A 26,085-nucleotide genomic window follows, 5' to 3' on the forward strand; every position below is an offset into this window, starting at 1 on the left:
TATTCCAAGTTCAGCTTTTGCATGACAACCAGAAGTCTGAAACTAAACATGCCAACACTTCCGCTATTTGGGGGTGATGAAGAGTACTCCTTGTAATTAAACTCAGCAACACAAACAGCATAAAGTTCATCCAGCTTCCCGAGTGTCTTCAGGAATTAGCATATGAAGTGGTATATAAATGTACACACACACACAGTTTCCCTAAATGCATTTGGCCTTATGTTGCACCAAGGGAGGTTCAGGTTGGATATGAGTAAAAATTTCTTCTCAGGAAGAGCTGTGATGCATTGGCACAGGCTGCCCTGGGAAATGGTGGGGTCACTGTTCCTGGGGATGTCCATGAACCACGGAGATGTGGCACTGAGGGATGTGGGTTGGTGGGCATGGTGGGGGTGGGTTGGGGCTGGACTGGATCACCTTAGAGATCTCTTCCAATCTTATTGATTCTGTAATTTTATGATTCTGTATTTTTAACCTCAGCAGCCCCTGCAAAGGGATATCCTTATTGCTTTGCCACGCTAAACGTAACATTTATATTCATGCTAAGAGTTGGAATGAATTCAGCTATCTCATTCTGTTCACCTTAGGACTGGGAGGAGAGTGGAAATGGGTATGTTTCGCTTAGAGGAAAACTCACAGCTCACTGTTTTCTGTAGCCAGTGACATCCAATTAGCTATGTTAGGGATCTCTCTAGATTAGAAACACAGTGAAGCAAAATAGAGAAAGAAAAGAGCAGTGACAACAATAATAAAAGCAAGATCCACTCCAGATACAGTTCTCAGCATCAGCCTGGAGCCACTCTGCAGGCAGAGCTGAGGCAGTGCACATAGGGATGAGCACAGGGGATGGGGAGACACCACCAAAATGGGTGAAATCCTTTGCATTTGAATTGCCACCAAGTGCCCCACATCATGAAAGTGCAGGTGAATCTGCTTGAAAACACTGGGTTGTTCAACCAAACAACATGGCACGTCTAAAGGGACACTCATGATGACATCGTCCACAATGCATCATCTCTTCTTCTAGCAACAAGTGGGGCTATCGTGTATGTTACTTAAAACAGTTCCAAGAACAACTACAAAGAGTGATTTTCAACCATAGTTTTGGACCCTAAAGCCAAAAGAGTTGATGTGGGCTCACATGGACGTGACAGCAGAGCTCCAGAGGTTGAATGTGTCTCTAGAATGCCACGGGTGCCAAATAGAGCACACAACCTCTTTGCACGGTTAAGCAATGCCTCAGATGTAGGATTCCCAATGAAGACACAAGGCTGAGCGACTGTTTTAAGTAGCCAAGAGCTTCCCTTAGTACCTCCACAGGTTGAAGCGCTATGCTGGCCTTTCTCTAGCAAGAAAGCCCACCAGCTGTTTGATTCAAAGCTTCTCTCATCTGCCAGGAATCCAGATGCAACTTTCGGCATGATCCCAGCTCAAACTATTTTTAAAGCCTCGCTGTGCTCCTAAAATGACATGATAATTAAGACTAGAAAACAACAATCAGTCCAAACTTTCAGCATAACATACAACCTACGAAAGGAAAATAAGGTTGGTTTTAATTGTGCAATACTTCTCTAGGATGAATTTGTTAAGACAGTCTGGATAGGAACCTTTTGAGTAAGCCAAGAAGTTTAGAAAGATTAAAAGGAATGTGTTAGCGAATCCAAACTTTCAAAGTAAATTTCAGAGTGTTTTGCTATTTATATGTGTGGTGTTTTGGCTCTGCAAATATTTCTTGATTTTAAGAGGTATATCTTATTTTCAAGTTACTGGAAAACTAAATGAAACCATCACCTCACTAAGTACAGCATGTGCGCTCCAAATGCCCAGAAAGATGAAACGCCATAATACAAAACTACTTGGGAAATTAATAGACACAAGAGGAGCATAAATAACCGGCGTTGATAAGACCAGAAAACTGCAGGTAGGTTTAAAGTCTGATTAACCCAGCCTTGACTGCAGCTGTACCTAGGGGAGAGAGCATTAAACATGGCCAAGCCTTCTGTGGTTCTCCTCCAGTATCCCTCCCTTCTTCCAGCAACAAGTTATTGGGGCACATCCCAAAGAGGTGGAAGCCCAACAGCCACCACCAGGGCCACCATCTGCCATAGTGGTCCTTTGAGGCGACAGAAAGTGGAGAACTGGGGCACCCTCGAGGGTAACGTCTTTGAAAAGGCTGCCTCAACTATGTAACTCTTAGCCAAGAATGCCAGTTTAAGGGCTGTGAAAAAGAAATCATACTGCAGTTATTATTCAAAAAACAGTGACATTGCTGCTTTTTGATTAAACAATACTGCACATGGGGATTACAGGAAAAGGTCAAACAAAGGCTTTGGTGCACTAACAAAGCTGTGCTGAAATCTTGGAAAGCCCTCAAGTTTCGTGGGGCTAAACTGCAGCTGTGAAGGTACAAGGAAGCAAAGTGCCTCTGCGGGACACTGCTCCCGAGCTGGGAAATTGCACTCCCTCCCATCAGTTCTCCTGCCTCTCCTACTTCACACTGCGCTACTTCTTTATGCTTTCCTTTTTCAGAAGGCATTAATTTAGGCTTACTCATTTCTGGAGGAGTAGTGAGACCCCAGGGTGGAAGGGAATGAAGGGGCTGAATGACTCTGAATGGAGCTGGAGGGACCCAGAGGAGCATCCTGCGGTGTCCCCTCTGCTGGCCTTGCGGAGCCAAAGGAAGCAGACCTGGCACAAGAGCTGTGCTCTGCATTGCTGTGGCTTTTAATACACACTGGGTGATTTCTGAATTTTCTTTTCAAACTCCACAACAACTCAACAAACTCGACAACAGATTGCATTCTTGGCATGCTTGAAGCTGTTGTTAGAAAATCCTACAACAAATTATCTTCAGTAAATTAGCCAACATTCTTTATTCCTCAGTGATACATCTCATCTGCAGGTCTGGCCACGCAGTTTGTTGTGCTCAGCCCCAACGGCGCAAGGCAGGATAACAAGGAGAACCTTAATAATAGACCTTACATCCATGCGCCATTGACTGCTTCAGGCTCAGAACTCACAATTTTTAAATGTAACAGTTCATCTCTATCTGCTTTTTTCCTTCTCTTTTCTTCTTTCTAGGGCCAGGGCCCCATGCCCACGCCAGCACCAGTGCTGGTGGCGGAACAGCCCCCACAGGGCTCACTGGTGACAGACATTGCACAGACTTCACTGCTGAGCCCCTGCAAAGGCAAAAACTGAAAATCTGTTGTCTCTGTTGAGCACAGCTCATTAACTCCCATAGACTGCTACACACCAGCAAACAGGCACTGCAAGCATGGCCCAGGCTGCCCACCCCATCTGGGCTCAAGTCTGGGCTCCAGGACCAACCTTATGAGACAAAATTGAAAAAATTGCCCATCATCAGCTCTTGACACCTCACTTGGCATACCCTATCCCAGCAAGGTTTGTGTTGGTTTTGTAGACAGCTCTATCATTTGTTATCTGCTTGGCATGTCACTGAAGACGAAATAAATAAGTGAATAATTGATCGATCAATAGGACGTGATTAACTGGTGAAACCAAGCATAACTGAAAAGCTCTGCAAAGTGTTGCTTTCTCCTAAGAAACTTAGCAGCTGAAAACACAGCAGCACTACGTCTTCCCTCAGGGATCTCACCTCCAGCTCCAAACCACAGCGTGATGCAGAGGAAACAGCTTCTGCAAAGCATAGCTTCCCATTAAAGATTTTGGGCAAAACACACAAGCAATTAGTATGCATGAGAGCTCCTTATGTCTTTGTTGCTGTTTGCCAGAAAGTACTTGGGAAATTCTGCAGTTGAGTTTTAAAGGGGAAAAAAGGGATAATTGTAGCCTACTGAACCTTGACAAATGTTGTTCCCCAGCACTATCAGATGTGAACAGATTACATATCTACTTACAGGAAAACGCAAGTTTGCTATTACACATCAGAAGGCATTTCCATTAATAATTCCAAGTATTTGGAAGCGGTTCATGAGCTCCCGCTGAGCTATTGTTGAGGAATTTTTGATTAGGTAAAAGATTTTATTTCTCCCTGAGCCAAGTATGTACGTTTGGCAGGACGACACGCACCCAGTATGCTACTGGAATGGCATCAATCTTGGCGCAGTATTCCCCAGTTTCCTCCCGCTATGGACACAGCCTGGTGAATAAAAAAAAAAAAAAGAAGAAAAAAGGGAAAAGGAAAAAGACAAGAACACAGCAGATAAGTGACTTTTGTTGTTGTTGTTGTTAGTTTCTGGGGAGGAAAATACGTTTCTATGAGGAGAATAAAACGTGTCTCTGTCCCAGAGGAGGAGGTCATAGGGCAACAGGTGGAATGAGAGCCTCCAGCAAAAACGTCTTTAGAGCTTTCTTCAGACAGGTTTAAATCACTCTGCTTTACATGAGGTTGGCCTTTGACTTGTGCTACCGCTTGCCCCGGGGCGCTTTGCCACACAAGCTTTCTAAGGAGGGCTTATAAGGCATCTACAAGACATGGCTGAAGCAGGGTGTGACAGATGGACCCCACGGCAGAAAGGGGCAGCAGATCTGGCCAGCTGAAAAGCTCGATTAGCAAAATGAGCATCCAAGATCTTTTTGAAGATAGACAATTTAAATCAGGGACAGAGCTAATTGGGCTTTTAGGGAATAATTATGGATCATATGACTTACTCAAGAGTGAAATACTTGTCAAACATAGCTAGGCTTTATTTAATCTTTTATGATTAAATCCCCTTTATAATTCCAAGCTTCGGAATGACTCCCTCAGCACCAAAGAACAAATTAAACCTTCTAAATGGAGTTTAATTATACTCTGGTAGCTCCATCCAAACAATGACTAAAGCCTTTGGTACAAATGCTACCACCACTAAACCGTCACCAAAGAGAAGACCCTGTTTGGTAGCAATTACTGATTTACTGCTATCCTGATGGGGTTTTTTTTGTTTTTTTTTTTTTTAATCAAGTATGAAACAGCTCTGTGCCTTGGAGGCATTCAAGGCCAGGCTGGATGTGGCTCTGGGCAGCCTGGTCTGGTGGTTGGTGACCCTGTACATTGCAAGGGGGCTGAAACTCGATGATCACTGTGGTCCTTTTCAACCCAGGCCATTCTATGATTCTATGATTCACTGCATAGCTGACAAGCTATCCCACTATGAAGGGGAATACTATTAAGTGTCTAAGAGTACGCTCTGATGCTTCAGGTTGGATATTAGGAAAAATGTCTTCTCAGAGAGAGTGGTGATGCAGTGGCACAGGCTGCCCAGGGAGGTGGTGGAATCACCATCCCTGGAGGTGTCCAAGAACCATGGAGATGTGGCACTGAGGGACGTGGTTACCATGGGGAGTGGGTTGGTGGTTGGACTGGATGGTCTTAGAGGTCTCTTCCAATCTTAATGATTCTATGCTTCTGCCTCTTCCATACTTTGAGGATAGGTCCAAAAAGGGGGTTTGATACCGGAGAAGCAAAAGCAGTACATTTAATTTTGAGGCATCTCTTCTCAGGGCAGATTCTGGACTTTGAACGAGGCTCTCTGCCTTCCTGCAGCATTTCCAGGAATTAGGAAAAAATCCACAGCTGCAAGGATGCTGTGCCCACAGCTCTCTTCTGTAGGTGGGCTGCAACCTCCACACCAATGCCAGCAAAAACTCAGCCCTACAGTAAATCAACTGGAAAAAAGCAAGTAAAACTTGGCTGAGGTCAAACACACTGTGCTGCCAAGGCTTCTTCTGACCATCCAAGTGTCAGGTCTGCCATGAGCTGCTTTCATAACAGACCTTCCTCTCATCTCCGTGTGAAGCCTTGAGGACTCAGTTATGCCTGGTGGTGCAGATGCATTCTTTTGCCCTCAGTGAGACACAACAAACCACGCTGCCCCATGGGATAGCTGAGGTCTGTCTCAGAGCTTCAAACCCCCAGGAGGTCAGTAATCAAGTGCAAATCTCATGGTCAGTTGAAGAAAAAAAAATCAATGCTTACTCCTGATAAGCCAACCACAGTACTGATGCTTAACTGCAGAAGTGTTGAAAGCAGATTATTTTCAGCTTTGATTTACTCATGCAACCACCTTCCTATACAAGCTGTCAAAGGTTAAGACAAATATCTCAGAAACATACCAGGTTAATTAACTCACAGACCAAAGACATGCCTCGGGCTACAGAAGTATGCACAAATGGCTTGTAGGCATCCCTGCCGTCATAGAGGAGGCATGGAATGGGCTCTATTCCTCACTGCACTGTCTTTTACCAAACACCAGCAGCATTACAGGCTATAAGTATCTTTAAATATGTGATCTGTGCCTGCATGAGAAATACCACCCAAGAGATTGCTGATTTGCCTCTAGCAGGAAAAGTGATTATGTAAAGGACATAATCTCACCCCAGAATGGAAACGCTAACATCATTTACACAGGGAAAACTTAAAACAGCAGCACTGCTGGCAGGAGGGCTGTGGATCTCCTTGCAGCCCAAATTAACTGTGTGGCATTAGCAAGGCCTCTAGGTAACAACAACACAGCAGCTGAAAGTGGATGTTGCAACTTCCAGTGCCCGAAGGCCCCAGGACACAGCCCTGCACCCGGCGCTGGGTAACATTTGCAGCACAAAGGCTCCTCTTCGGTCTTCAGCTTGCACACTCGTCGGCTCTAAATTCGTTAATGATTGTTTCATTTCCTGTGGCTATATTCAAAACCACAAAGCACTTGCTCATGCAGAAATCTCCTGGTTCAGAGCTTAACTCCGCATTAGTTCAGCATTACCGGGAAGACCAGGCTCTTGGCTGAACTCCGCTATCCCAGAGGAGAGGATGTCCCGGCTTGTCCGTGGCACTGCCACATTCCCCATCGCAAAGGTCTGTCAGGCAGATGTTTAACACCACAAAACCAAAACCAGGTGTGAGGCACCCAGAAATAAATGATCATGCCACAGAACCTCGGAGCAGCAGTATTCAGAACACCGCGCGGGCAGAGGGACCGGGCCTCCAACTTAATTCATTAGTTTTGTAGGAAAAACCTGACATACAGCAAGTCTTATTTCTAACCTGGAGAAAACATGGCTGCATATTAACACAAGAAGCACAAACACAGAGTGTTAGAGTTGCACCAGCACAAAGCTTTCAGCCTCGTTTTATTTACAGCCTGGCTGCAGGGCTGTCCTTGGATGCGCACAGTGCATTACAAGCAGAGGAACACATTTTCCCCTATTTCTGGACTGAGGCATCCTGTGAGACTGGGAAACTACACATTTCCCCCCTTTTAAATCCCTAGAAATGCCTTCATTTCAAATCACAATTTTAGAGCATGCCTGTGCTCTCCTACCAAAGTGTTTGAGAAGGGTTCAAAGATGCTGATTTTGAGCACAGTTTATTTTCATCGTCATTAAGGAGCTTATAATTTTGATGCTTAATTACATTTACCTTTCTACGATTTAAGCAGTCTTATTCTTTTTTTTTTTTTTTTAGTAACAGACATATTTGGAGCAGTACTGGAAGGGTGTGTAACGTGATTTAATATCAGTTATTGTATCAGAATGATAAGCAGTTACACGGAGCTCTGATAGGACTGGTACAGTGTAGGCTGCGCCAGGTGACTGCAGAATGACCTATTAACACCTCACTGTAAATATGAGGATAAAAGTAATCTGTGATTCCATGTGACCTGGATGATGCTCTTTTTCCATCTAATTTGATATCCCGACGCTTTTCCACAGTATAGGTGTAAATTAGCAAAACATTTTAAGGATATTTCACATCCACAGACATAGCCACATGATCAGACTCCTCTCTCTCTGATGGCTGTATACAATGCAGACCTACAGAGACTGAAAATGGAAAAATATGTCCTGCGTTTGTACTCTGCAAAAAGGGGAGAGCAGTCAGCTCTGAGAGATTTTAATTCAGTGGATTCCGACTTTGATGAAACACATTCCTGTAGGTTTGTGTTGTTTGGAGCAGAGTTTTTCTTTAGTTAGAGTTTAAGCAGTTGCCTGCATATGTATTGAATATCTCACTTGTTCTTGATAAAGTCGGCACTTTGGGAAATCTCTTCCCAGAGCACAGTATTTTGGAACCATTTCTCCTCTGCTGGCAGTTACTGGAAGTCCCCAGAAGGAAGTCACGCAGCCCTGAAAGGTAATTACCTCCTGCTGGGCATATGCCATTAGCACAGAAATTACACCACTCAGCATTACCTGGAGGCTCACATGGAAGCAAGCTCAAATTGTCATATGTGCCTTCCTCTCTATTTTCTAAACAAGGTTCAAGCAGTAAGAAGCTGTAAATTGGCATTTCTTTTTTAACCTTTTACAGTCCTTTAACCTACCCCTTACAGCTGCAGAGGATCTCAGAAGCGTGGAGATGTGGTGGAAGCAGAATAAGGCGGTGATCACACTATCAGAGCCACGCTGGTTTCCCAGCAGATGCGTCAATCTGATTAAGCCGAGAAACACAGAACAGTGCAGATGGATATCTGTGGCTTTCCCAGGTGTGGGGTAGTTTGCCCCCAAAAGTAGACACAAAGCTACAGCATGGGTATGGAAAACAGCTCAATGCCATCAAGGAATGGGATGTTTTAGCACTTTAGGATATGTATCATCTGAAGAGAATGACACCGCTAAATGTTAGTGGAGCCATGAAACTGCTTCTAGCTCATGGTTTATCTCATGTTTCCCTGATTAAACGGTCATTAGGATTTCAAAAGCTGCAGTGAATGAGCCAAGCAGCCCTCGTGATGCTATGGGCCATTTACAATAAGTGCGTGTGAGGCTGTTTTGGAGCATAAATCACAAGCCACGTAAGGAACACGCAAGTCAAGGCTGGGCTCCCGTGGTCTGCCAGCTCCAGATCACATCAGGAATGTCCCCATCCATAGCATTCGTGCCTCCAAAATGGGCTGCAGCTGAATCACGCAACGTACTGAATTGCTAAAAACTGACAACGTTACAGGTGTGAAAGCCGTTAAAAGCGCAGCCCAACACACACGCATACATGTATTTAAGTGCACGATCTATTATTTACTAAGTGTCCACCGAAACTCCTGACGCGCATTAAGTGCGAGGTCCCAACCACAGCGCACTCCTGGGGCTGAGTGAACGAAGACGAGCAGAGTCAGCCAAAAGGAAAAACAGAACAAACCCAATAAAAACAGTGTTCCTAACCCCTCGGCTAGCTCCATCTGCACGCAAGCAGAAAGCTGCATAAATCTGCCTGGAAGCTGCCCCTCGGGCAGCACCATCCAGCCCAGGTCTCCAGCAATGGCCCTGCGGATGTCTTTGCAGTTTCTGGGTCAGCAGGATTTACACACGCAAATGAATGGAGGCAGATAGAAAAGCGAGACGTTGCTTGTGAAACTTTCATGCTTTATAGCAGGAGGGATCATAATTTTGGCAGATTACTACCAATAGGATGATCTCTTAGGTATTCGTTCGCAGACGAGTTTGTTGAAAGAACACACTTCCATTTCCCTCTTTATCGAGAAACAGAACAGAAAATAACATCGTCATGCCTTAAAAACAATATGTAACCCACAGAGGATAAAGCAGCACAAAGCAAAACTACTTAGAAAGTCAAAGACACATTTCTATTCCTTGGTATCTGCAGCTGCAATTCTGTTTCTACATTCTCCTCCTTTCCCAGATTCTTTCTCCAGGATGCAGGAACACTGAAATGGAGCAAGCTAGAAAAAAAATCCTGAACATTAAGTATGGCCAACAATGAAAAACAATAAATTCTTTTGAAAGGAAGGTCAAAAAAAAAAAAAGAAAGAAAGAAAGAAAGAAAAAAAAGAATTATTTCATACTCTTTCTTGAGCCAACAAAGATGTAGAAATAAGATACAACAAACATGTAGAAGCCATTGTGTTTCATCTGCAACAAAGGAGGTCTTCCAGGATTTTCCAGACTGGCATTAATTACCTTTTCTCCTGTCATGCAGAATAGGAAAGTTTCAGCAGGAGACACAGAAATCTCATTTAAAGAATAGTTTTCAAGATGCCACAGACTTCAGTCTATAATCGCATGTAAAGAAACCACTTCTGCATGCATGCAAATGCAATGCTCTGAAATAGCTCTTTAGGGAAGAACAAGAGATTTCATTTTTAAGTACATATATATGAAAACTGCATAAAGACATATATAATGTTTAATTTACAATACACTGTATTAAGATTATAATTATAGATATAGTAGTATATTTTACATATGCGTGTTAAAAAACAAAGCTCATCTTTAGCTTTCTCTAAGCACTTCTCTAAAACCAAAACTTCTCTGAGTACTCCACAATGCAAGCTTTCATATCTGAATACATGAATTCCCACCATATACAGTGATGCCATCAGTGTTCCTATCAGTTTCCAAGCACACTGCATTTTCCCAGACATTAATGAGGACAAGCAAACGTAAATGAGGATTGAAAGCCCATTATAAAACATTTTCATCTTCCCCTCTGTACAGAGCTTACCTACAGAGTCAACAATGCCTGACGTATTTTTAATCTTCCTTCTCTTGATGAGCTGCACCAGCCATTTGGTTTTGTTTAGCTGTTTATGCTCCACCAGCACACTAATCACACCAGTGATAAATGCAGTCGCTTGGGAATTTTGAATTTTCAATTGACTCTCAATAACTCACCATTATAAACATTAGGTCATAGTCTCAGGGTCTCTCTTGAACCAAGCAATGTATCCTGGAAAACCATTTTCCTTGTGTGGTCTGTGCTCTAAAACACCACTGGCAAAATGACAGCGAAAACGCAAGCAGTTTAGGATTTTATCCCACAGTAAATATCGCTTTGTTCCTCAAAACAAATCGCTGCTGAGGCTCTCAGGGCACTCAGCACAACCTCCTACCCATTTCTTCCCCACCCAACAAGTTCTAATGCCAGCTGATGGGAGACACTGATATTAGCTGGGGTTGGCTCCCATTACCAGGCACTGAAGTTTTTAAGCACAGATATCATCTAGGCATGTTGTTTGAGAAATGAAAAACATGGAGACCCATCCAGTCACCCTCACTGCCTGCACAGAAGGTTTGAGGATGAAGGGTGGGCTCTTCCCACCCGGGATAGAGCTCACTGGTAGGGACAGTTTTCCCTAAACTACAAGTTCTTGTGTTCACAGCATTGCACTTGCAGGATTTGCAGACCCTGGAATGGGGATCTTAATTGCTCATTTCACAGCCCTTAGTAAACCTTTTCTGGTACAGCAGAGTTTGTATTTGATGAGTTTTTTGTTTGTTTGTTCATTCCAGGTTTTACAGCCCTGCTTCGCAGCAGAAAGTAGCCCATTACTAACTCGTTATCTGGATACACTCTAAGTCCAAGGACAATGGCCTCAGAACGTGGCCAGCAACCAACCCCAACAAGACTTTTTAATGAGCAACCCATAAATCTTACCACTGGCCTGATAAATATTGCCAAGGTTAACTGAATAAGTCAGTCAAACATAAGTCAACCATATGATTTTTTAATTTAATCTAATTTTATTTTATTTCTGACAACGTAAAAGGAAAGAATATCAGTACTGAGCTGGAAAATTGAGTTTGCAGGGGTCCGCACTGGTACTGCACCACTAAGCCAACGGCTGTGCACATCAGCAGCACCGCTCTGACTGCCAGGTGGCATTTGTTGTGAGGCAGGCCTCTCAAATATAATGAGTAAGAGAGAAATAAAAATCAGCCTAGTTTGGGCAAAACAAACTCCAGAGCAACAAACAAAAGCATGCCGTAGGAGTGTCTGAAAGACATTCATACGGACTAGCTTGTGAGCTGCTAGAAACTAATATGGAGTTTGCAATAGAGTGATCTCTTTCCGTTGCCTAAATCCTACAGTCCTGAAGTATTTAATGAAACTTTACCTGGTTTCAACTGAGAGTGCTGGGCTTACTGTGCTGATGCCGTTCACTAATCTGCAGCAAGATGATATTAAAAACCAGTGGAACAGAAAGCCTAAAACTCAATAAAATTACGACCAAAATTCCTGTCTGTATTTTCTTAAAATCTACAGGAAGCTTATGGCTGTCACAGCTTAAAATACTGTTTCACATCTCCATGTAACCCACGTATAAATTATGGACATCAGGGGCTGCCGTGTTCTACAAAGTGCTTCCCAACACTCATCATACGTTTTTCATTTCAGTTGACAGATAAAAGTGATCATATATGGCCTGCAAACACCCTACTTCTCATACCTCTCAAGAGATTAGAGGATTTGTGTTCTTCCAATCTTTCCCTTAACACTGGTAATTTCAGACTTTTCCAAGGAAGTTAATGTTTCCTGGGATCTCCACCCATTTTTGAAGGGTTGTAATCCTTCTGGAGATCCCAGATCAAATAACAGCATGAGATACAATCATTGGCTCAAGGGCTACAACTGCATTTTCAGATTCTGAAAGCAGAGTAACTGCTCTTAACCCACACCAAGCATTTCTAATAAATGATCTGCCTTTTTTTCCAGCTTTCTTAGTAGATGCCACATTTATACGTGGAATGTACATATTTCCTTCAGTTTGGGAAAGAGAAAGGGAGGTGAGTGGAAGGGAAAATTGGAGGATCAGATAGGATACAACCATGGAAAGTGTTTCCAGCTGCTTCACCCATCTGAAAAGGTGTCCTCATGGCACTGAGCACATCATCTGCTGGTAGTTCACATTCCCATGTGCTGCAAGACACCCCTACTGAATCTCAGGGATTTACTGCATAGTGTTTAGGCATGGGATTGGATTTAGTTTGGCGTCGCAGTTAGGAACACATCGACCCAGAGCAAATAGCTTCATCATGTTAGTATCCTAATTTTTTGGAAAAACAAGCATGCAAACAAACAAACAAAAATCCCCACAGCTAAACTCCACTGGTTTACCTTCCTGTAAAATCATAGAATCAAAGAATGGTTGGAAGGGACCTCAAAGCCCACCCAGCCCCAACCCCTGCCATGGGCTGGTTGCCCCCACCAGCTCAGGCTGCCCAGGGTCCCATCCAACCCGGCCTCGAGCACCTCCAGGGATGGGACACCACAGCTCTCTGAGCAGCAGTGCCAGCGCCTCACCGCCCTGTGAGTCAAGCATTTCTTCCTAATGTCTAATCTAAACTTCCCCTCACTTAATTTAAAGCTTCTCCCCCTCATCCTATCACTACACTGTTTGGGATTGCCCCAAACTAGGTGAAGGATCTTGCACTTGCCCTTCATGAGGCTGGCATGGGCCCACCTCTCACATATGTCCAGGTTCCTCAGGATGGCATCCTTCCCTCCAACATGTCAACCGCACCACACAGCTCAATGCCATTCACAAACCTGAAAAGGGTGCACTCAGTCCCACTGTCCATGTCACTGACAAAGATGTTAAATAGTTCCAGCCCCAGTACAGACCCCTGAAGAATGCTACTTGCCACCAGTTTCCCATTCGGAGATTGAGCCACTGACAACAAGTCTGAGTGACATCATCCAGCCAACTCCTTATCCACCAGGGATCTATCCTTCAAATCCATATCTCTCCAATTGAGAAACAAGGATGCCAAGGAGGACAGTGTCAAATATTTCTGCCCATTGTACCTTCTGACCTCAGGTTTGTAGGTTATTAGTATGGTTGGGTGGAGGTTGGACTTGATGATCTTGAGTGTCTTTTCCAACCTGAGCAATTCTATGATTCCATGACTCTACAACTCTACAACACAGATAATGAAATTTCACTCAGCTTCCATCATGAACTAGAAAAATTCAGTGGCATTGTTTGCTTGTATCTTTCTATTCTATTTGTTCATATATTAAAAAAATTACAGAAGTGTCACCATGTGGCACATACTTAAACCAAGTGTCCATGTGAGTGCGTTACCCTAAAATTATCTGTCAGTACCTCCGAGCCCTCCTCGCAGTTAGTTACCACTCATCAGCTCTGGTGGTGGCTATTTCTAAAGAGCTGTTAGTGACCATATCTCACACTAAATGTGTCAGTAACTCAAATATTTGGCAAGCTTGGACTTCTCTCCATTAAACAATTGGACGACCTTTTGGAATGGTCTGTTGCTGTGACTCACAACTGAGCTGTCCTTCACTCCTGTCTCAAGGACTTAAAAAATAATTCAAAAAGGCAGAATATGACAAAAAAATAAACAAACAAACAAACAACTCTCTGGTATATGTAATAATGACCCTTAAATAGAGAATATCAGGAGAGAGTTGCTGTAAATGTTGGGCTGGACGTGAAGTGGATGGCTGGGACATGACTGGCTTGACTTCATCTTGTAAATCCTCATACTAAGATCCTACTTGCAATCTCACAAAGTACTCACAGAGTAAAAATCATCAAAATTGAGCTATTTTTACACACAGGGGAAAGCACAGCCATATCCTCTCTCTGGCCATTGAGTTATTTTAAACTTGCTGTAGATTCTTCTATTTCAAAGGCTTTTTCTGTTCTTCTTGGCTGAGATATACACGAGAGGTTCCATGAAGCAGAGAGCTCATTCTAATAATGCTAATTATCTTGTTTAGGACTCCTGTTTACAGTAGTATAGAAAGGATGTGTTTTGTCTTCATGTGCCCTTATGCAAACCCAGGGTCTGACCTTGCAGACTCTGGAACAGAGTCACGTCTGTTCGGGAGATGATATCACTCATGTCGCTCCTGTATCAGCTTTCTGCTGGCATCGGTTCAGTTCTAAGCAACAATCTCCCTCTTCTCAGCCCTCAGCTCATTTGAAGCTTTTATTGGTATAACTGCTGTTTTCTCAGTTATTCCAAATTTAAAGGTCACTGGGAGAGTCACACTCCAGGTCATCTCTTTGCCCTGTTACTACTCCACAACAAGCATCTGTGAAAGTCACCAAAACTCAAAGGCAGCCCAGCTCTTCACTCTCCATATATAAGAAAACAGAGCCAAAATATCCCAGCGTGTACATCAGCAACCTCTGGATTGCATTAGAACGGGTGGCACACAGACAAAAAGCTCTCTTTTTTAAATGTATCTTGAGTCATCTCATCCCAGAACTGCCACTTTGAAAAACACAGTAAAGCAGAAAATTTCTATTCTTTGAATACCATACGATATTCCCCAGAACTGTATGATGTATTCATTCAAAAACTGTAAATCTATTAATTCAAAAATGAATGAAATGATTTCTTCAGGAATTCCTCCACATCTGTAGCATTAAGGCTCTAACTCCATTTCAGCTTTTAAATCATTCTGTCCAAAAGGGTTATAATGACTTAGGTCCATGAAGGAGACTCTGATATTAAAAAAACAAACATCCCTAGTAGGATTCAGAAGGAAAAATCAACATTCAGGGCTAGACAAAGTGAGCACTGCTCTAAGCATGTAGTTAGTTCCCTGAGAAAACCTTAAATTCAAACACCATTCTGTTTCATCGCAAATATTTTCTATATTTCCTTGTTTTGTTTGTTTCCAGGGATATTTGTTCCATGTTAACAATGATGAGAGGGGACAATCAAAAAGAGACGGCACCATCACAGGATGTTGAGCATAGCCGTGGAAGTCATTCAGACAAGAGATAAGATTTCCCACGTTCACTGCTTTCAATAACAAAGCTGGAAGCCCAGCCAGAGAGGAAAGCTTTACCTAACAAAACTAATGGCAAAACTTGGTACTTCAGATTCATCATCACTGAAATCGCTGTACAACTTATAAGCAAGAATGGCTTGTACCTTCCCACGAGGAACGCTGCTTATTTCTAGATCTGAACCACCATCCTCTTCCCATCAGATGGGCTCTCTGTGTTCCTGAAAGCCTTGCAGCTCTACCCTTCACCTGTCCCAGGTGTGACTCCTCATCCCTTGAAATGAATGACCAGAAACGCACACACTATTCCAGCAGAAGTCTCAGCACAGATTTGCTCAGCAGATTTAACACTCCATAGGATACACTGCAGCATGTCTCCTTTCCAGTTTCTGGTTCTCCCATTACTAAACGTTTCCTCTATTGCCTTTGCCAGCTGATGAGCCTCTCACTTCCAGCATCACCACCTGATAGAGAAAATTGCCCCAGTAATCCCACCACATCAGCTAGATTTATCTTACCTACAACAAGCTGCCTTTTTAAATGATACGTGGAAAGGGCTTAGGTAATCCCTGCTGGGGATCCATTCCTGCCAAGTTTTGATCACTGTTTATTTTCTCTCATTCCTAAACATCCAAGTACCAGAGGCGATGATCCACCAAGCAAGAGTGTTAGACAAGAACAAACATTCCAGTGATTGCATGTATTCCTGCAGGAAAATGCTGGAGAAAGTCTGACCTGGGGGACATTTCTAAAGCAACAAATGCGATCAGACCCATCTCTCTGCTTTTCTCTCTCACTCACCACACTGCATCAACACAAGGCAGTGAGGAAGATTACAGGGAGGACAGCATCATTTTGCTGTGAGCAGGTGCTGGCCATTCTTCTTCCCTCTGGACACACTCAGCTCCTGCTTTGACAGACTTGGACATGCCCTCTGGTCTCCTGATAATTCTGAAGTGTTTCCCAGCTCTAGGCTTACTTGCAGCTCTGTTTAAAACATCTGCAGGTGAATCAGAAAGAAAAGGTTTGAGGCAACCTTGCCTTGATGTCTGTAAAGCCATGTGTGAGGGTTAAAGTCACGTACTGAGAAACGCAGAACGCAGCCCTGCTGAGATGCCCGGATAATTAACAAGGGGAAAGAGAGCATGTTCTGCTTTACATTTGGAAACAGCACACAGAACCCTGCACTTCAGCATCTCTTCTGCTCTCTGTACTTTGGTGATATTGAGAAACAATGGAGAACGCAAAGAAGAACTGGCCTGAGGGTGAGAAAATACAGAGGATCAGACTAGATGGCTGGTCAAAGACTTGACTGTATTCTAAAGTGAGATTTATGAACATTTTTTTTCATGTCCCTACATTACAAAATGCTATCACAGAGGAATCAACCAATGCTTACCAGCCCTGTATTCCATATGCCTTCTGCTTGAGCAGAGACCCTCAAAGGACTCGTACCCTCCTGCCTCCCACCAGCATCAATGGAATCACGCATCCAAGCATCTCTGATGACCTGTGCCTTAGGGCATCAGTGGGCTGAGAATAAGCTTAGCTGATCTTGAAAATGAAGGGCTAAAAAAATGCAAACTATTTCTTGCAGTCAGAGAAGACACACCAGTCCACTGTAGATTTCCAAGAATCTACATTCTTAGAATGGCACATCTTTTATTTATTTATAAGCAGCCAAGAACTGCTGACTGTTCAAACAAGTTATGAAAGAATCAACCTGTTTTTGTTAAAAATAATAATACAATAACAATGTATTACCCAAACCTAGAAATCTTAAAAATAAAAACAAATGGTGAGACAGAAAAGTGCTAAAAAACCCAGAACTTAAATGTTCATATGCAACAACTGAGTAAGCTGTTTCCCTGTAAACACAAACTACTTCATCGTGAAGGAGAGTTTGAGCCACTGCACAACAGCTGAATTCCATATGCTAGAACCCATTTTCACCATCACTAAAAGCAGCATAAATCTGGAGAAGTCCAACCAAAGCCAATGGAGCTACACCCCATCTGCATGGGTGCTGCAAAACAGATTTTGATTCTGGCTAGCTTTTTTGCTCACAAGCAGTAGAAAACAAGAATTTTTCTTGCTGTCTTGGATAGGACTGATTTATTTTCACATCTATTTTTTACTTTATATATTATTTTTGCATATATTTTGCATATATGCTGTTGTATTTCAACCCAGATGCCATCCAAAAGAATCCATGCTTTACCCTCACAGACACCTAAAGCATTTCTAGAATATTCCTAACTTCAACAGCTGATATCCCAAGTTTAAAAATAATTTTCTTTCTTTATGAATTTCAGCAACATGCTGTAAATAGAAAAATAAAGGGCTCTGTGGCTCCCAAGCAAACACTGGCCTTACAAAGGGAACGACCATCCAGCTGTAGATCATGAACTACCTCAGGCCATTTAACAGAACAGTCCATTGTGGAAAATTTACTTTCTGAAAAGGGAATTTTAAAGAGAGATTTTGGAAACAATAGTAAAAGCTTACCATAAGCAAGGCAAACAAAGAGCAGTAGCTGATTGGGTCTCTCAAAGCCTTTTACAGACAACGTATTTATTCAGAGTGAAGGAGGCAAATAAACTGCCATGCTGAATGTGTCTTGTTGTTTCTGCAGCTGTTACCAGGTGATAATAGCAATAAAGAATTAATTTTCTTGTCAGATTCATGCTTTGGGAAGAAGGGAAGGCGAAAATATGATTGCAGTACATTAACAGTTGGCCTTCATAAAGATATTGCGGCAGGTGGCAGGGAGGTAAGCAATGCGAATGCTTACCTGTGAAGTTAAGGGGTAAAAGATGGACAGGTGTCTTCAAAGACATTCAGCTTTATTTTGTATCCAGTAACAAGGGCAATCTTGGAAGTATTTTAAATCTTCAGTTTAGACACTTTTTAAACAACAAAAGTACATTTCTAACAGAGCTTAGCACCTACTTTAACCATACTCCTCCAAAGAAACCTTCCTCACGAACAGACCTTTTCCATGCCACACAAATGAATGACAGTTTTCCCGTGGAATTTAAGGACTGAAAACTGGCCTTTCCTCATTTAGTTGAGATCCAACTGCAGAGTACCCCTTTGACACTTGACTGGTTGTTCAAAACCCACATTTTAGAAGCCTCTGCCGTTCTCCCTCCCAATTACTGGGCAGCTTGGGCTGACATAAGGACATGGCCCAGGTCTTCCCCACTGCAGCATTAGACTGGGACCCACTTTGTATCTCCCACAAACACCACTCACATGTGTCCAGAGCAAGACACTACAGATCTTCCCTTTGTTTGACACTTCTTTGCAGCGTTTTCTCTGCATGCATCCCATTGTAACAACGAGGATACTGAATCCTTTGAAACAGTTAATTTTCTCCCAATTGAGCCTGGATTTCGGTAATAAATGTTTGTTGTAATTTTTCATTCTCTCAGCCTTTATGCTTAAAGGTCAAGTTGGCATTTAATAAAAAAGATTACTATGTTTGTTTTGATTCTTTCTTCAAAAAAATAAAATACTACAGAGCAAAGCATCAAACTGGACTACAGGGAATACAGCCAGAGTCTTCAGCCTTAATATGCAATTAAGAGGAATCTGAATACAGATTCCTCTCTATTTCCATACTGCAGATATGTTTGTTCTGCGTTAAGTCTTCAAGTCCGTAAGGAAAAATTCTTGGAACAACTTTCTTTTTATTGGAACAACTTAGAACTGTAATGGCTCTAAGGTTAATGCAAATGTTTGAAATCACTTCGTCCTCATACTTAAAAATATCTAATAGTCCATACTGCAAACTAGGATGTGTAAATAAATGCATGTGTATGTTAGCCATCCTTGCTACTGACTCCTTGTTTTCTCCTGCTCTTTTCACTCTACCACAGCTATTTTCACTGGAGATGTTCCAGTGATGTACCATTAACTTATTCCCACTGTGGAAATACTCTGGATATTTTTGCAACATAAGAAAACATCACAAAAATCTGATTTGTCTCTCAGTGGATATGAAAAAATATACTTTAAAAGGGACCATTTTTTTCTTCTTATCTCAGACAGTAGCATTTTGTTGAACAGGAATGACAACAAATCATTCTAAGAAAACAAAGACCAACAAGCTATTCGAAGACTCAATTTACAGCAATCTTCTTCGTGCAAACAGGAACACTATCTCTTCAGGATAAATTACCAAGTGTTTTTTTAATTATTATTATTAGTTTTTTTATTAGTTTTATTTATTTTTTGTTTCCTATATTTTATAGCTGGAGACGTATGCAACACTGAAATCCCCTAGTAAACCTGAGTGGGTAACTGAAGGCAGAATTTGGCATGATACGGATCGCTGAGGAGCACAAAAATGTAGCCCAGCATCTAGGAAAACAGTTAGGCTCCTGGCAAACCCATCTGAAGGTTAAACAATCTTGCCTCCCAGGGTCACAGTGCCTTCCACTGATGTAAATCTGGAGGAGTGCAGAAAGGCCCCTTCCAGCCATGCTCAACAAAACCACTACTCAACCATGGGTCAGCGCAAGGACAAGAAACAGCACAAACAAGAGCCTAGCCAATAAACGCTGCTTGGAAAGTCAAGCAGAGGACTTGCTTCTTTGGTAAGATGTGTTCAATTTGCTTTAACAACTTTTAGTGTTCTTTCTCTCATGGAATGCTAACAAGAGTTATGAAGAGGAATTCCAAAACTGATGCTACCTGGCATGAGCCCAGTGAAGTTAGAGGAGCTACGGATACACAAACCTCAGCATTGCTGGTGCCGATCAGGGGACCTAAGAGCAACCCCATAGCACAGGTGAGCTTCCAATAACAGTCAAGAAGGATCCAGACCTGCAAACACATTTTATATTATATACATTTACTATATTTTTACATGCATTTACTGCATTTACCCATGACAAGGATTTTTCTTGAGCTCCTGAGTCACACTGTAACAGTTCTGCAGGAAAAGAACCTGACTGAAGATCAGTGCAAGGAGAGGGTTTGAATGTACTTTGAATCTACTTTGAAACTCCAAGAGCAGCCAGGAATGCGAGTCTGTGTTTAGAGAAACGTCTGTAGGAAAAGCTCTTCACTAAAGTTTTATCACAGTGTCACTCAACTCTCTACAAGTTTTAAAACTAAAAGGAAATAGGACATGTTAACTTGGCCCAAAGGATAACTCTTTCCCTCTTTCTCTACTAAACTGTTCAGAGGGAGATGACTGAACCTGGTCTCTTAGAAGACAGGTTTAAGGACTGGGAATCAGGGAGTCATAAAACGGCTTGGTTTGGAAGGACTTTTTATCTTCTATTTTCCTATTAAACAAACTAGAAGACCGGCAGGACAATGTAGAATAAAAACATATACCATCTTCTCCTTTATTAAACACAATCCACTTTGTGTTTCTCTATTTTAAAATCAGGAAAACTTGAAATGAGCATTTTCTGTGAAAACTCCTGAAAAGAATTACTCCTTTTCTACAAGCCCCCTCATCGCTCCAGCCTGAGATTCAAAGGAGTTTCACCAACTCCTGTTTTCTGGATGTGCACTTTCTGGTCTCCAGGAAAAAAAAACCTAATTAGCTTTTCATCCAAATATACTACACATCAAAACAGTGTTTCTCTATCTGCCTAAACAAAATGCCTATTTTCACATAACCAGCACATTATGTAATATACTGAGAAGTCAACATCCGAGGCACCACAAAAGTCACAGTCTGAGACAACAGTTTCTGTAGACTGCCGGGGCCACCATTGTGCAGACAACCAACCCGACCACACATGGGACCATCAAGCCACCAATTCCCAAGCAGAAGTCAGTCCAGACTGCAAGCATGCATGGCTGCTGCTGCTCCTTGCTCTTGCCTTAGGGAGCTGCAGTTGAAAGCAACTGTCTATTCCAGGCAGGATCAAGAGTTCACCAAAAGTAGTTCCAGTGACCTCTGGTCCTTCACTTGTCTTACACTTCACTTCCAAACCACTAACATGTATCAAAGACCCCCATCCCCATTGTCAGCCAGTTTTTCTCTTCTCACAGATGCTATTATAAAGAATAAATAATTTTTCCCTTTGCTATTTTTGTTTCAATTATAACTCATTTAAACTCCCAAAGGCAATAATCTCTAAGCTAAGGGTTTTGTCAGAATTCCAGACAGCACTGCTTAGGAAACAACTCTGCTTTTTGATGCAGCTAAGATGATATATTCCATAATGAAAATTGTGTCAGATAATAGCATCTTGTTGAATAGGCAAGATGTCAGATTTACAACATATTAAATGTGTTGAATGTGATCATAAAGATATTAACATTCCAGGGAGACATTAGAGCTCCGGGCAGGAAGTTATTTACAGTGAAATGACGCATCCAATGAAGTTATTTGCTCTCTCATATAAAAAGAGTTCTAAGCATACTTTTTCCTTGACTGTTTTGACAAATTTCTACGCTGTCAGCATTTACCCATCACTCGTAAAGTATTACTATAATACTCTGTGTACTTCTTCACCCATTTTGCAATCTGACTTTTTGGACTTGGTGTTAGCTGTCAGCCTTCCCCTCAAGGGAGGGCAATGAGATGATCAAGCCAATATAAAGACTGCTGTTTTACATCGGAAGCTTTGCACTGCTAATTTCTCCATAGAAAGACTTCTGTTCTTTGCACACTTGCTAGCCCAGATGAATATTGTTCAATACTTCTCCAGGCTCTCTCTGTAGTGTCACTTGCCTTTGACTTATAATAAGCCCATTCATTCTCCAAGAACAATCCTTCACATATTCAGATAATACCTTTGATTTTGCCTCTCTTGCCCACTTAAAACACCATGTATGCGCTGCCTTAGCTCCCAGCCCATTTGAAAAGGGAGGAGGAAAAATTCTGTTTGATGTGTGTTTACTACTGAATAGCTGCTCGTCTTAATACAGTGCGTATACACTGAGTGTTTCACCTTATTTACATCCAGTACAGATGACCAATTTAAACGGTTGTGGTCAGAACTGAAGTTTAAAACAAACCAAAACAAAAAACAGAAGTACATGCTTCTAATAGCTGGATGAAAGCTAAATGCTTTATGGACTTGTACTTCATTTTTTGAATCAGGATCAACAACGAAATCAACACATGATGGAAAACACTCTTTAAGCAAGAAGGATTTTCCAAACACAGCTGAACTCTGGGACTACTGTCTGCAGCTGAAATTGTTTTTCTCTTCAGTTGTTAACCAGAGCTACCCTCAAGGAGATTCAGATGGATTGCTTTCTTCTCCTAGCCCAAAAAAGAAACTGAGTCAGCACTGTATGGATTCGGCTCTCCATTGTTTTTGCGTATAATTGGAACAACACAGAAGAGAAGGCAAAGTGTACCAGCAGAATGACATTTGCTACTGTTAGTTTTCAAAAGAAGCCACCATCAGCTTGGAAACTGAAACCAAGCAACAGAAGAAAGCTTCTAAGCAGAATTGCGGGGTAGCATTTTTACTGTAAATCAAATGTCAGCTCTGTTTACTTGGATATAGGCACAAGCTTCTGCCTCTTAATAAGTGTGAATTTAAAGACAGGAGTGACCAAGGGGACAGAAGTGATGCAATAGGAAGGCACCAACAAAGGTCTTCTCCATGTTCCCGCCTGAGCACAAACCAAAGCCACTCCAATCCCTCCAGCCCATCTGTTCCCCATGCAGTGACAGGGATACCAAACACCCAGCAATGATTCACACATCAAGAGAAAAGTCATCTCAGGACTCAGGGCACTGCGGCAGAGATGTAAATGAAAGATTAAACTCAAAGATAAACGAATTCAGCACAGCATCAACCACAAAATGAAAATAAAACAAGAAAAAGATATCGCACATTCCTTCAGCATTGCACAAGGGCAGTCTGAAACGTGATAGAGCCAGGTAGCATTTCTCTGCACATCAGTGAATCAGCACTATGGGTGACGCAAGGTATCGTGCACACATCTGCTCTGTGTGATCTTGCTGCACAGCAACTGCTCTCCAAACATGCAGTGTCACCACACCAGGGATAGATAACTTGTCCCCTGCACACTGGTCCTGTTGGGCAGTGGCTTTCTCAGCAGTCTATGGACAGTCCCAACCCATCCGGGAAGCCTGGGAAATTTTACCTATTTCTCTGAACGTAGTTTAAATGTTTCACGTTCAACTACTGCTCATTGTGCCATGGTACCATAACGAGGGAAGCCAACCTGAGCCAGTGAGCAGTTACACACCTGCCTGCATCGTGCTCCTCTGCCGTCCTGCAGACCTGCGTGCTGCAGGAGGGGACAGATTTCCCAAGGCAATGCAGCAGAAGAGCGGAGAGGCGGCCGGGGGAAGCAGCCGCGGCTCTGCAGCCTTGCTCCAGGCAGTCGGGAGAACTGGCGTTTCCCCAGGGTGTGTGCGTGTGTTTTCGTTTGCTTTCAGCTGATGCTTTGTTTGTCTGGGATCTACTTAAGCAGATGAAGTCTGGAAGTGTTTAAATTATACTTCTTCGGGACGTGATTGCCTCCCATCACACACGTATCTGTCGCAGCACGCTGGAATTTCTCTCTTCTCATCTCTTTACCTTTTATCTTGTTTCCTGTCTGTTCTAAGCCCCTGTTTTTAGTGTTTTCCCTTTCTCTCCTTGTTGTTTCATGCCTTCATCCCTCAATCCCGCCCCCATCTGCCCCATCCCTCCTGATGCAGAGCAGCCCCTCTCCGGGGGTCTCTGCACCCACACCATCCCGCTGCCAGCAGGAGTGGCAAAGCAGCCTGACCTTAGGGAGCATACACAATGCTTAGGATAATTACCGAAGTCGTATTCCCTTTGGCTGCCTATTTTTATTACATATTTTGTATCAACCACGGGAGGCCCTGGGGCTACTATTTCGTTTGTCTGGAGCCTCTGTGCTAGACACCATGCCCGGGAAAGTCAGTTCATATTTAACCCTATATTCAGCAGATGAAAACCATAATGCAACGCACCTGGTTCTCATTATTGACCAAGCCACCAAGGAGGGCACTTATCACACAGCTCGCTCTCTCTTGCCAGTTTTAAACTTCTCCCGACTGCTTTGATGTTGAACATCAAAAACTTCCGGGCTGCACGAGCAGCTAGCTGCCAGACCTCATCCTTTAATTGTACCAATTTCTACCTTAGCGCAGCACTCACCATCATTATGCAGTGCTCTGAAGGACCATTAGTTATATTGGCTCATGGAGGAGTGAACCGTCTGCACAGAGGAGACGCTGCCCAGTAAATCCCCAGCACCTACGTGTTTTGCTGCTGCAGACTGTCTCTAATTCACCACAATGCAGGAAGAGTTAAGATCCCTGGTGCCTAAAGGAGGAGGGAACCCAAAAGTCATGGCCACCCAACTGCTGTAACCTGCGGATAGGAGCACGCCTGTGGTGATGCTCTTAAGCAGCTGATACTCACACCAGCTGAACACCCTTGGTGCTCACAGCCAAGGAAATAAAACCAAGCAGAGGGCTGACTGCATTCAAAGCTGCAACACCTTCATGTGCTACTTTCCATGCAACAAGGAGAGGAAAGTTGTAGGAGAGTGGAGACAAACAACATGCCATCGTCATAGCATGTGGTGTTTTGTGGAAAAGCAAAGTACCAAATTTTAGTTATTACTATGTGAAAAAGTCTACCTGTGATAGCAACTTGAAGTAACATTAGTTTTATATATATATATGTATACAGGGGACACAGGTAATTCAATCATAGAATCATTAAGGTTGGAAAAGAGCTCCAAGATCATCTAATCCAACCATCAACCCCTCCCCACCGTGCCCACTGGCCATATACCTCAGTGCCACATCTCCGTGGTCCATGGACACCCCCAGGGATGGTGACTCCTCCACCTCCCTGGGCAGCCTGTGCCAGTGCATCACCACTCTTTCAGAGAAGAAATGTTTCCCAGTATCCGACCTGAACCTGTTGCATCACTTCATGAACAGAAGATGGGTAACCTTGGAGGACAGCGCACCTCGTGGAGACGTGCTTGATACAGAGTTCAAAGCTCTGCACCTGCACATCATGGGCCGTTTCAAAGGACGAATAAATTAACACAGTAAATTCTGACACTCATTTTCAATCCGACCACCAGGTACCTTATCTCAGCAGCTCTAACAGGGCACTCTGACATGTTGCAGATGCTGATGCTACCCTGAGTGATGCAGCTTGTGGCATTTCAGCACTGAACTACGTGCAAAAGAAGAACTCTTGGTTTATGGAAACATAAGGAAACTCGTTTGGCAGCCGTGGAATTACAGCTGTTGTGTACGTTTGCTTCTCTGAAACAAAAACAAAAATGAAAATCTTATCCTCTCTTAAATTTTCAGCAAAATTTTGTCACAGAGTGCATTACCCTGAAAGATAGTTGGAGATTAAGCAGTACTTTGCTCTAACCAGATAAATTTCTTGTTTACAACGTATTATTGTAATGTAAATCGGGGCCCTTTCGATGCTCTTAAAACTAAACTGATGAGCAAAACTTCAGGGGGGAGCACAACAGCACCGATGAGAAAACAAACCTCTAAAAAGAAAAGTCGAGAGATAAGATGACAAAATCGCAAGCTTGCTTACTCCATCTGAGAGGATCCGAACTGCATACAGCATTTTATCCCGTTTGGAGGCTCACAGAGTTTCTGGGAACCA

The 26,085-nt window shown here is 42.8% G+C and overlaps 1 protein-coding gene across 2 annotated transcripts in view; it reads right to left on the minus strand.

Annotated features, from left to right (window-relative positions):
- Window positions 1–26,085, minus strand: part of CCBE1 (collagen and calcium binding EGF domains 1) — an 88,935-nt gene that overhangs the window by 57,638 nt on the left and 5,212 nt on the right. The gene's annotated exons all lie outside the window — the stretch shown is intronic.

The sequence above is a fragment of the Gallus gallus genome, chromosome Z (assembly GCF_016699485.2).
Source record: "Gallus gallus isolate bGalGal1 chromosome Z, bGalGal1.mat.broiler.GRCg7b, whole genome shotgun sequence".
Lineage (NCBI taxonomy): Eukaryota > Metazoa > Chordata > Aves > Galliformes > Phasianidae > Gallus > Gallus gallus.